Source organism: Nyctereutes procyonoides, unplaced genomic scaffold (genome assembly GCF_905146905.1).
Source record: "Nyctereutes procyonoides isolate TBG_1078 unplaced genomic scaffold, NYPRO_anot_genome, whole genome shotgun sequence".
In the NCBI taxonomy this organism is placed as follows: Eukaryota; Metazoa; Chordata; class Mammalia; order Carnivora; family Canidae; genus Nyctereutes; species Nyctereutes procyonoides.
Window position 1 is genome coordinate 13,647,428 of NW_026575049.1, and position 12,156 is coordinate 13,659,583.

Sequence of the window (12,156 nt, forward strand, 5' to 3'; positions counted from 1 at the left end):
TATATGCGCTGCAGTTATTAACCAACTCCATAACTCATGGAAAAGTATGAAAGGTGTAAGGATTATTTACACATGACATGATCTGATGCATAGAATTGAAGAATAAGTGTAGCCAGGTTACTGGGTACACCAGCACAATTTTTCAGATTGATCATCTTTCTATATAACAGCAGTAGAGTGTAGGAAAATACAAATGTGTTATGTCCTCTAGGGTAAATCTAATCCATGTGTAAGAACTGTTCACAGAAAAATATAAAATATTGAGAGAAATTAAAGAAGACTTAAGTATTTTGATGGAAGTGCCATACTCAGGGATTAGAAGATTCAATACAATAAATATGAAAACCCTTTCCAAACTGATTCATAGATTCAATGGAATATTGATTGAAAATTTTGTTTAGGGGCAGCCCCGGTGGCGCAGCGGTTTAGCGCCGCCTGCAGCCCAGGGTGTGATTCTGGAGACCCGGGATCGAGTCCCACATCAGGCTCCTTGCATGGAGCCTGCTTCTCCCTCTGCCTGTGTCTCTGCCCCCCCCCCGTGTGTTTCTCATGAATAAATAAATAAATAAATAAATAAATAAATAAATAAATAAACCTTTTAAAAATTTTGTTTAGTGGAATATGTCAAGTGAATTTTAAAATTTGTATGGAAATGCAAAGGATCAGGACTAGCCAAGACTCCTTTGAAGAACAAGATAGGAGGACTCTTTTTATCCAATAGTTGTCATGAATAAAAATAAATATGTAAAATATATTTATATATCGAGACATGTACATTTATAGATGCGTAAAATAAATATTTTTATGTATTTTTATACATACATATTTTGATTCACGACAGTGATTTCACTACAGTGCAGTAGGGAAAGAACAGTCTTCTCAACTGATGTGCTGGGTCAATTGTTTATCCATATGGAAGGCAACATCCTATATCTCACAAAAATTCATTCCTGATGAGGTATAGGCATAAAAATGAAAAAAGCAAAAACAATAAACACTAAAGCTTCTAGGCAAGGGCTATTCAATAGGACTTCTTGAGATGACAGAGACATTCTGTGACTATGCTGACCATTACAGAAACCACCAGACCAAGGGGCCTATCGATGCCTGACAATGTTGCTAGTGTGAATGAGAAACTGAATTTTTACTTCTTAAAAATTTTACCTAATATAAATTTAAAAAATAGCTGCATGCAGCGAGTGGCTACCGTGATGTGCACTGCAGTTCTTGAGGATATTATAGGAGGCTATTTGTATAGCTTTGAGATAAGGAGAGATTCTGAAGCAGAACAGCAAAATTAGCAACTAAGAAGGAATATGTAATAAATTAGACTACATTAAAAGTAAAGATTTTTCTTCATCAAAAGACACCATTAAGAGGATGAAAGAGTAAAGCACAGGGTGACATAAGGTGTTTCTAGTGCAGAAAATTGACAGTCCTGTTCAGAATATGTAAAGAACTCCTATAAGGAACATAAAGAAGAGGAAGCTAGCCCTAGAAAGACATCCAAGAGGCTTGCATGGGCAGTTTTTTATTTTTTTATTTTTATTTTCTTTTTGCACGGACAGTTTAAAAGGAGGATATATAAATGACCAAGGAGCATATGAGAAGGTGTTTGGCATGATCAGGAATCAGAGACATGCAAATTTAAAACCATGAGATAACACTCCTGTCTAATGAGAATATTAAAATTCAAAACACTTAAAAAACACCAAGTGTTAGTGATGATTTGAAGCAACAGGAGTTCTTATATACTGCCGGTCGGCACTTCAGTTCACCCACCTTGAAAAACAGTTTGGCTGGAGGCGTGTATATGATTCAGTATTTTCCCAATGGAAACATGAGCCGAAGTGCTCAGTGACATTCCTAAGGGTGTTCGTAGCAGTATCGCTACAGTCCAAACCAAGAAGGGAATTACCAGTGAGGGTGGAATGAATGTGTGAGTTATGGTTGGTCTATAGAACTTATAGAATGGCATTCTTTTTTAGATTTATAAATAAATAAATAAATAAATAGATTGATTGAGGGAGACGGGGGAAGAGCAGAGGGAGGGGGAGAAAGAGAATCTTAAGCAAAAAACAAACAAACAAACAAACAAAAAAACCGCTCAGTATGGAGCTCAACTTGGGGCTCCATCTCCCAACCCTGAGATCATGACTTCAGTCAAAATTAAGAGTTGGAGGCTTTACCCGACTGAGTCACCCAGGTGTCCCAGTTTCTCTATTTCTAAAAATTGAAGTCACTCAGCTTGGCATCTGTATGTTGTTTTAAAGCAAGAGGATGGGAGTTGTGCTGTGTATTCACAGAGAAGGACACCTGTGCTTTTCCCCCTTCAGAGTAAAAGCTGATTATAAATAATACACGTGCGCTAGTTTCAGGGGTACAACGTAGTGACTCCACATTTCCATAAGACACTCAGTGCTCATCACAACAAGGGCCCTCCCTCATCCCTACCACCTATTTCCCCCACCCCCTCGTCCAGCTCCCCTCTGGTAACCATCAGTTTGTTCTCTACAGTGAAGAGTCTGTTTCTTAGCTTCTCTTTCTCTCTTCTTTTGCTCATTTGTTTCTTAAATTCCACATATGAGTGAAATCATATGGTATTTGTCTTTCTCCGACTGATCGACTTCACTTAGCGTAATGCTCTCTAGCTCCATCTAGGTCATGGCAAATGGCAAGATTCCAGTCCTTTTTTTCAGCTGAGTAATATTTCATTGTGTACATAAACCCCATCTTCCTTATCCATTTGTGACTCAATGGACACTTAGGCTGCTTCCATAGTTTGGCTATTATTGATAATGCTATAAAAATCAGGGTGCATGTATATCCCTTTCAATTCATGTTTTTGTAATCTTTGGGTAAATTCCCAGTAGTGCAATTGCTGGGTCATAGGGTGGCACTATTTTTAACTCTTTGCAAACCTTCCACACTGCTCTCCAGAGTGGCTGCACCAGGTTGCATTCCCACCAACAGTGCAAGGGGGTTCCTCTTTCTCCACATCCTTGCTAGGATGGAATTTTTTATGAGAGTGAAAATAAATGAAATACAGCCACATAAACATGAGTCTCTCTTATAAAGTCGGGCAAAAGAAGGCCGACAAATAGAATATATAATGCCTTGTTCTACTTAAATAAAATCTAAAAATCCGCAGAACCGATCTGTGGGCTTAGAAGTTGTCATGGTGGAGGAGTGAAAAGTGGTAATTGGAAAAGAGATGAGGGAGACTTCTGGGGGGCTACTATTATATTCCTTGGCCTGGTTGATCGTATGAATGTGTTTGCTTTGTCATAATACATTGAGCTACGCATTCATGTTTTGTGTACTTTCCTGAATACGTGTTTTATCTCAATAAAAATGCAAATTAATGAAAAGAACAAATTGGATAATAAAGTGGGCTATGAAATGGACTAAATAAAGAGGTTAAGAGAATTCATCTCAAATGTATAAGGCGCACATATTCTTTTCAGAAATAAGAAGCTGTATCATCTTCGCATTAACGGCAGCATCCATATCCAGGTTAGGTCCAGGGTTTGGCTGATGGTGGAGGACCCTCAAGTGGGCTGGCCCAGGCAGGCAGCAGAGAGAAGGGCTGGCTCTCGCGCAGTGAGCACCGCGAGTCAGGCCGGCAGGTGGGAGCTGGTATCTGGGAGGCCTGGCAGTGGTCTGCAGACAGATGTCCTGGCTGGTGGGTTAGGGCTCTCAAGTTGGCAGCAGGCAGACAGCGAGTGTCCAAGCAGGCAGGTGGTCAGCACAGGGAGGACTTAGAGCAGGTATTATTGACCGTGCTATGCAAGTAGGGCTCTGGCTTCTACATCCTGAGAGGAATGGAGAGGAGCACGATGGGATTCAAAGCCCTGAGGAATCGGGTACAAGACAGGAAGTCAGTCAGCAACTTGTACTCCCACGGAAATGGAGTGTGGATGTGGAGGTTTGTTCATGAGTCTCAGAGTCTAGACCTATTTTGAGTCTACAGGTGGGAATTAAATATTTGCAGTTGTGCGGCTTGGAAGATAATGGAGGAAATCAGGCTGGTGTACAGTTTAGAGTATGTAGGAAAAAATAGTAGAAACAAAAAATGTGAGCACCAGAAGGTACCTTAAAGCTCACGTAAATTCAACTCCTTCATTTTACAGGAAAGGAGACTAATATTGAATATCATCTGTGAAATGCTCTTTACAAGTGAATCCATTTGATCCTCATAACCATGTCGTGAATTCATTAGGGCAGTCTTTATTTTACAGATGGATCAGAGAAGTTCAGTAACGTCCTCAGAGTCACTCAGCATGGTTAGTGCTATTTCCACTTTGTCAAAGAGCAGGTAATGGCCGAGTTGGGTCTAGAATTCAGCCTCCTTGACTTCTAAGTTTATTCTATTTCCAATATGACAGAAGTGACTGTGATTTTATTTACATGGATTGACTGAAGGGGAGATCTAAAATTTCAATACGTTTGTCTCACTTGAGCTGAAAACATGGGTTGACCGATAATTTACACTGGAAGCACCGGTTTCCTCTTTTGAAGGGTTGTTGAAAATCTGATCTGTGCCCGAAATGGCTCAGATACAGAGGGATGTTTGAGTGGATCAAATTGTATCTTTGGGTTCCAGTTGAATTTTCCTATGTACAGCCTTAGTTCAGGAAAATCAGAGTGCACAAAGTAAAAAAAAAAAAAAAGGAATAAAATCAAACAGGAAACTTTTAACCAACTGTTCTGAAGCTCTTTTTGGATGAGAGATGAGCTGATGGACTGGGGAGAGGCTAATGACACCCTTGCAGCCTGCTATCACAGACCTATTAGCCCTGCAGCAGGAGTGGGGAAGACAATGGAAGCTCTCTGCTGGGATAGAGGAGCAGAAATTTCTAAAGCCACCTGAAAAGCGAAATAATTACAGAGAGTCACCTGAAATTCAGCCAGAAACATAGCATGGACAAGTCACTTAACACCTTTATTCATCCTGTCTGAATTGCAGATAAAAGCTTTTTATCTACCCACCTTTTTGAGACATAAGAATATATGTAATTTTTGTTGTAAGGTTCTTCCAACTGCTTCACAAAGGGTCCTATCTAAAGACAATGCATTATTGTTACTGTTTTTCTCTGCTTTGCGTCTAGGGAGATTTTGAAAGATGCTACAAATGGATGAGGTGGGTCATGGAGGATACTGTCCCCATCCTCCAGGGGCTTGAAATCTGTGGATGGAAGACCATTTTCTCCCCCAGCGCTGCATGTAGAAGTGCAGATGAACACATCAATCTATCACACAGAACATCTGCAGGTGTCATTGTGCTAAGCACCCTTGCATTCATCACCTGAGTTTTCTTGTTCTGTTTGGAGGCCATTTCCCCTTTCTGCCTATGCCCCCTCCTCTTTCTTTCCTTCCTTCCTTTTAGGCCTTTATTGACTGAGCTGGAAGGTCACCATTTTCAGCATGAACGTTTTCTTTTCTTGTGTGATGTCAAATATCCAAATGTTCTTATACATCTAGAGGTTTGGAAGAACCTATTTAGTGTATTATAGAAAGAATATGCAGACGTTCCATTTCAATCCAGTTTTGGAACAGGCATCATAAATATGTAATGTGCCCCAGGGGTGAGAAAATGTGGTGTTCTCAGTCCAGATTTCATTTTCTCATGTAAAAGATACATATAGTATATCTAGAAAAATATTTAGGACTAAGACAGGAAAAAGAGCCTAGAAAGGCTTGTTGGTAAAGAGCTCCTGACACCCAGTCTGGATCTGGAAACAAGTTGAGGTGGTAGGATCTGTAGTTGTTTTTCACCATATGGAAACATGGGTTCCAATTTAGACATGTTTTTCAAATTTTCAAGAAAATTCAGAAATCTCCATGTTTTAATGTAAAGTATCCTTCAAAAAATACTGACAAGGAACTAAAAATCTCTTGAAACACCCTTTAGGGCACACACACATGTCTGTGGGCCACATTCTGTTCACAGGTACCAGTCTACAGTCTTTGAGGTAAGATCTTGGGGAGAAATTTGGGTTTTAATGTGCATGCAATAGAAAATCATTGAATAGTCTTAATAGCAGTAATATAATCTAATTTGCATTTCCCAAAGGCATCTCCTGGCCACTGTTTCTAGGTTTCTAGGTGGGCAAGAGTGGAAGAAAGTCATAGTCGTGGTCCAAGTGAAAGATGATGGACCTTGGAATGAGGCGGAGGCTATAAGGTTGAAGAGTTGCAGCCAACAAGGAATCAAGGATGTCACACAGAGTTGGGGCTGAGGCAGTTGAGTGGATGGTGGGGCCATCCACTGAGACAGTGAAGCAGGGGAGGGATTAAGCTCCAGGTAGACTCAGAACTCAATTTTGGACAATTTCTTTCTCTAATTTCTTACCTTGATTGCTTAGTTCATTTATTATTTCTTTTAAAATTATTTATTTTAATAATTAATTTCGTAAAAGAAATAAAATTATTTCTTTTAAACCTATCATCAATGTTGTCATTTTTATGTTTTTGGCAGTTGCCCTTAAATTTTTAATTTCCCTTTCAATCCAATTTTGTTTGGGAGAATATTTAAAAATATCCAAACAGTGCTGGCTTTGTTATTGACTTCTTTTATTCCACTGTGGTTAAAAAATGGAGTCTGTCCGAATTCTGCTTTTATAAATTAATCGAGATTTTCTCTGTAGCTAGTATAAAATTGGTTCTTCTGGGGGGAAAAATCCCCATTTTATCTCAATTTCATGTTAGCGAGTCTTGAACATCTCAGAAGGCCGATCGCAGTTTCTTACCCAGATCTACTTCAAGAAAGAAGAATTATTGTTCTATTTAAAATAATGGTTGATTTGCTCTGCCAGTGAAAATACCTACTGCAAAATTAACCTAATGAGGAGGTAATGCCATGCCATTTTTGACATAGGAGCTTTTAGGTGAACATGGTGAGCGTGTTCTCCAGCAGCATGCGCCCCTGATCGGACTGCTACAAAAAGGCAATTTCATTTTGGACCTGGGTCCAAAGAAGGTTGGCCTCTTACAAGGGGTTTCCAAGGCTGGAGTGTTGCCCACAGTCTACAGGACACTTTTTTTTGCAACGTCCTTCTTTTCCCATCCCTTGCTCGACCTGCTGGCTCCAGGGACAGGCCGCTCTTTCCTCCACAGATGCTTCTCTCTCGAGTGCACACTTCACTGATTCCCTTAGATGCTCTCTCTCCTCCTTTTGCAAACACTTATCTCTGCGCTCTTTGGGAGCATCTATGAAGTGCTGAATCCTGTGCACATGGATTTCTTGGAACTTCTTTTTCGAGTGAAATATTTTGCAGCTGCTCTGCAATAGAGCGACAGCCTTATGACTGCCGTTTTCCCTAGACGCTTTTAGCCTCTCTTCTCTCCTTTTCAGAGCAGAGCAAACTCTTGTCCAAGTGCTCCTTGCATTCACCCGATTCCTTTTGTCCTTTTCTTTTCTCCTACCTGAAACTACTTGGGACAAAACACAAGTGTTTCCTTCACAAGTGTAGGTAAGATGCGCGTGCTTGTTATAAAAATAGTCAACAGTAAACCTGTTTGTTTATGTTACACTCTTCTGGGCTTCAATTTATTCACCTTTATATTCTCTTTGTGAATAGTTGAACTCAATTTTCAGTAGAAAGGAAATCTTGAAAAGAGTCCCATGGAGTGCATTACAGCCAAAAGCTCACGGAGGAAGAGATTTTCTCTTCAGGAGTTTCTGAAATGTCACCAAAGGGAAGGTCACGCCAAAGGTGAGACAAGGTCAAGAATTAACTCGAAATTCGTTCCCGAATGGTAGCCAATATTTCTACATTGAAAATGAAGTAGCCTAGCAGTTCATAAGTGGGCTTGAATATATGATTAAAGGGAAAAAATTATATGGGATTTAAGTGCCAGCTTAGGAAGAGAGGGGCCCAGGCTAAGCTTCCTCCCTCCTCTGGTCCCCATTTCCTTGCAGCTTGCTTCTGAAAGAAGCAATCAACAGTGGTTTATGACGCTCAGACATTTCTATGATGCGCACTGACTGAAAATCATTGATGTTTCTGCTTTAACTAGATTTAGCTACTTTGAGTTGAAAGCACTGCGCTGCCTGAAATCCCATTTTACTAAACCCTCCAGTGAGTAAAACCACTGAGTCCTTTAGGAAAATTGCATTGCACAGAGGAAACTGTTAATTAGAGCCGCACTCAGCGGCCGAGCTCTGCCTTAAAGGTCCAGGAATGCTGCCTGCTTCAGCTGGTCTTTATGTGCAGCCCACGTGGGGCCACTCAAGCACTGCCACGCAGCTCAGGCCCTTGTGATGTGTTTCCTGGGATTCTGACTTCTGCATCTCTACAAAATGCTTCGCGAAGAAGGCCACGAATCTTCCAGACATCCTTTCTTTCCCATTCCTGGGATTCCAGGTCTTTCCCCGCACTGGCCTTTGTCCCCCCCTCCCACCTCCCCTTTAGCGAAAGAGCTAATTCTTAAAAAAAATTAAAAAAAAAGATTTAAACCAGCCCCACACTCAGTTATGTGTTGAACTGGCCCCTGTGCACAGAACATGTTACCTTGGGAACTGAGACAAATTGTAGGCTTATGGATTATAAAGATTTTTTTTTACCTTAATGAAAATTTAATTTGTTATGAATGGTTCATCATAACATATGCCAAGAAGAGCGTGCCAGAAATAACAATCTGAAGGAACACACGGGATCTAACGCGTCCATACTTTTCCAGAAGTAAAAGGGATCATTGAAACAACACATGTCAGATGCTATTACTGTCATATTGTTGAGGCCATCTGTTGAAAACCAAGATCAGGACCTGCCGCGTTCATTGAATTTGCAGTTCTGGAAAGGACAATGTCAAATGAAATTAAGTTGATTCTGTTAAGAGGACTGTACCTGAGGGATTAAATTTCTTTTTTTCAATAAGATAAGCCTATGTTATATGTTTAGATGTCCGTACAAACACAGCAACCTTTTTTTTTAAAAGCACTAAAATTTGCATCACTCTATTAGTTTTTGAAACACAAAGTTGCAATGATAGTTTGTGTACTTAGATAGATATTTGAATGTATCCATATAATAATGCAGAATATGGATACGTACCTGATAAAGTTGTAAGTTAAAATACTTAGGGGCTTTTAGAATAAATCAAGGATGACCATAAAAGACTATATGATAATTTATAAGTGAAAAAGAAATGTGCTGTTTCTTTCATAGTCTGATGAGGCTTGAAAAATGAAGTTTAAGAATGGCTTTTAATGAGATGCTTACTCATTTTTCAGGCATTCTTGTTTTTTTTTATATTGAAATATCAAGGTGGTTTTATTAAACAATAAGTGGGCTTTCCTGTCTCCCAGAATGTTTCTTGGGCAGTATTTCAAGGGTCCCTTTGTATTCTATGCTCCCCCCCCCCCACATTCTCCCCCAATATATCCTCCCCTTACACAAATATCGAAAGAGTAAAAACTCTCTTCGTCCTTCTATTTCTTAACTCTGACCAGGCTCTGAGGCTGGGCTTCTTTAGTAAAAGCATACTTGCCTAATGCACTGGTTCTTAATCAGTGGCTAAATGCATTAAGGCATGAACAATCCATTGATCCTCATCCAGAACATGTTTGGAGTGAATTTAATGATCACTAATGTCTTTTCCATTTCTAGAAGTCTGGGATCCTAGGGAAAAGTGAAGTCCTGTGTGTCTATAAAGTAACATAGCATGCTCTATCTAAATTTTATCTGAGCAGATGATGCAGAGTTAATGATAGCAAAGTTTCTGAGAAAATCTAAGAAAGAACAATATTGTATGATGTAAGCCTTTACTCACTGAAGATGAGGACATACTTTCTGAATGGTTCTCTATGTATTCTTTTTTTCCCCATCTTATTTCATATTTTACCACAAATTCATATCTGTCATCTATCTATCCATCCATGAAGTTTCTTATAAGGTTGGTAAGTGGCTTAGATGCATGAAGCTTGTTTCTCACTGATTTTCTGTGTGTGAAAATCAAGGGTTGTCCCCGTGTTATAATAGGGCCAGGAATTCTTCTAGTTTTCCTGAGTGGTAGTTGGGTGTGAGGGGAAAGGAAGTGGGCTGGGGACTAATATTAAATGGATGTGTACCCAGATGGTTGGAATTACATGGCAATTCCACCCAAGGCAGTAGGGTGGCTGTGGGGATGGGGAGAGGAGGTTCACCTGCATAGTTTTGGGTGGGGTTTTTGTTGCAGGAATCCTATCATTTATCGTTCTCTTTCTTGGGGCTTCCAAAAGAGGGAGCACAGACACTAATAACTGCATTTAAATAGAAAATAACGTCTGTGTCGTTGCCTAATGGTCCTGCCATTAATACTAGAGCACAGACGTAGGCCTGGAAACCTAAGAGAGATTTCTCATTTTTCTCTCACCTGATGGTTGACCTGCAGGGCAGACCCATCTGACTCACCTGGCCACACACTGAGAATTAGGGTCTCTACTTTCCCTGTAGTGATCCTATCCCTTTGTGAAATGGATCCAGAGTCAGTCTCGGCTTGACTAATTTCTGGTAGCATTTTATTCCTTAGTTGGGCCCCGGGGGAATGGTGTGGGGAGTTGGAAATTAGCAAGTAAGGGGGGTGGATAGTGATGGATGCTTAGGAAAAAGTTATTCCTTTGGGCAGAATGGGGGGATATGAGGAGAGGGGCCGTAATGCCCCCTAGCCCCAAAAGTTCATATATAAATAGTAAATATGGTGAATTTGGTCAATCACTTACCTTCTTGGTTCTACCTACAACTCTCAGGGACCCTGTAACCTACTATTTCAGACCATGTTTAGGATTTATCTTAATGAGATTACACTTTCTTATAAATGAGTATTGAAGTCCGGGCACCTGGGTGGCTCACTGGTTGAGCGTCTGCCTTTGGCTCAGGTCGTGATCCCGGAGTCCTGGAATCAAGTCCTGCATTGGGCTCCCCGCAGGGAGCCTGCTTCTCCCTCTGCCTGTGTCTCTGCCTCTCTGTGTTTCTCATGAATAAATAAAATCTAACAAAAATGAGTATTGGGGTCAAAATGCCTTATGCTGTGGGTTTTATATTTCTAATAAAGAGGAATCTGCTTATGTGCTTGATTGAAATTTCCTCTGGACTAATTTTATTCTAGTGACCTTATTATGAGATACTGATTCATTATGATTCTTTGTAGATTGAGAGAGGGTCTTTAACATACTGGAAAACTTTTAATGGCTTTTACATATATTTTGATTAAATTCAACAAAAGATTATCATCTACTACAGACTAGGTTCTGTAGGGTACACAAAACGAATTTCCTTGTTCTTGAGGATCTTACAGGTTGATTTCATTTTTTTTTCAGGTTGATTTCCAAGTGTTAATACCCTAGTTACTGATTCTAAGACATACATTTTAATATTTCTAAAATCAAGATTCTTCTTATTCTGGTTGATGGCATGACCTAATTTAATAGGTGGTATTTAAAATTTCTTCATGGTAAATGAAAGTATATGTCTGGTACTTAATGTCTTCAGAGTCAATGAGATACTATGGTAGCATGAGAAATTTGGGCGGTTTACCCCATACACTTGATAAGCGTTTGCTGTGAGTGATTGTGGGTTAGGAAATAGGAATCTGTGGTTTCATCAGTTGATTTCAATTTCCAGTTCCCACTTGCCTCTCAATGTGTGAACATCTCACCAGTTGAAAGTGATTCTAGTATTTAAAGCTATACTGCTGTCTTCCAAGACATGAATCAGTTAACCTCAGTTGGCATTCAGTGGAGTAAACAGGTATCTCTTGCAACGTTAGAGCTTCTTAGACTTACTGGAATATAACACGGAGGACCTCAACAACATGGTACCCTTCCAAGACATCTTCAAAGGTACATCTGACTACATGTGATTTTTTTCCCCCATCATAACTAAAAAGCCATGTAAGATGTGTCTTCACTTTGTACAAGAGAGGATATGGAATTTTGACATTGGTGTGAAGATTGGAGGATGTCAAAATTATTTCTATGAATTTGTGTATTTGGAAAACATAATAAATGCCTGTGATGTGCAAGGTGCCCACCCCATCTGGGATACTATAATAGCAAGAAGCCAAGAGATAGCATTCTGAATTTTGCCTTCAAGGTCTTTGTAATACCATATAGCAAAGTATATACATATACTTAAATGCTAAAATATTTGTAACTGTTGATATTGCTAAATG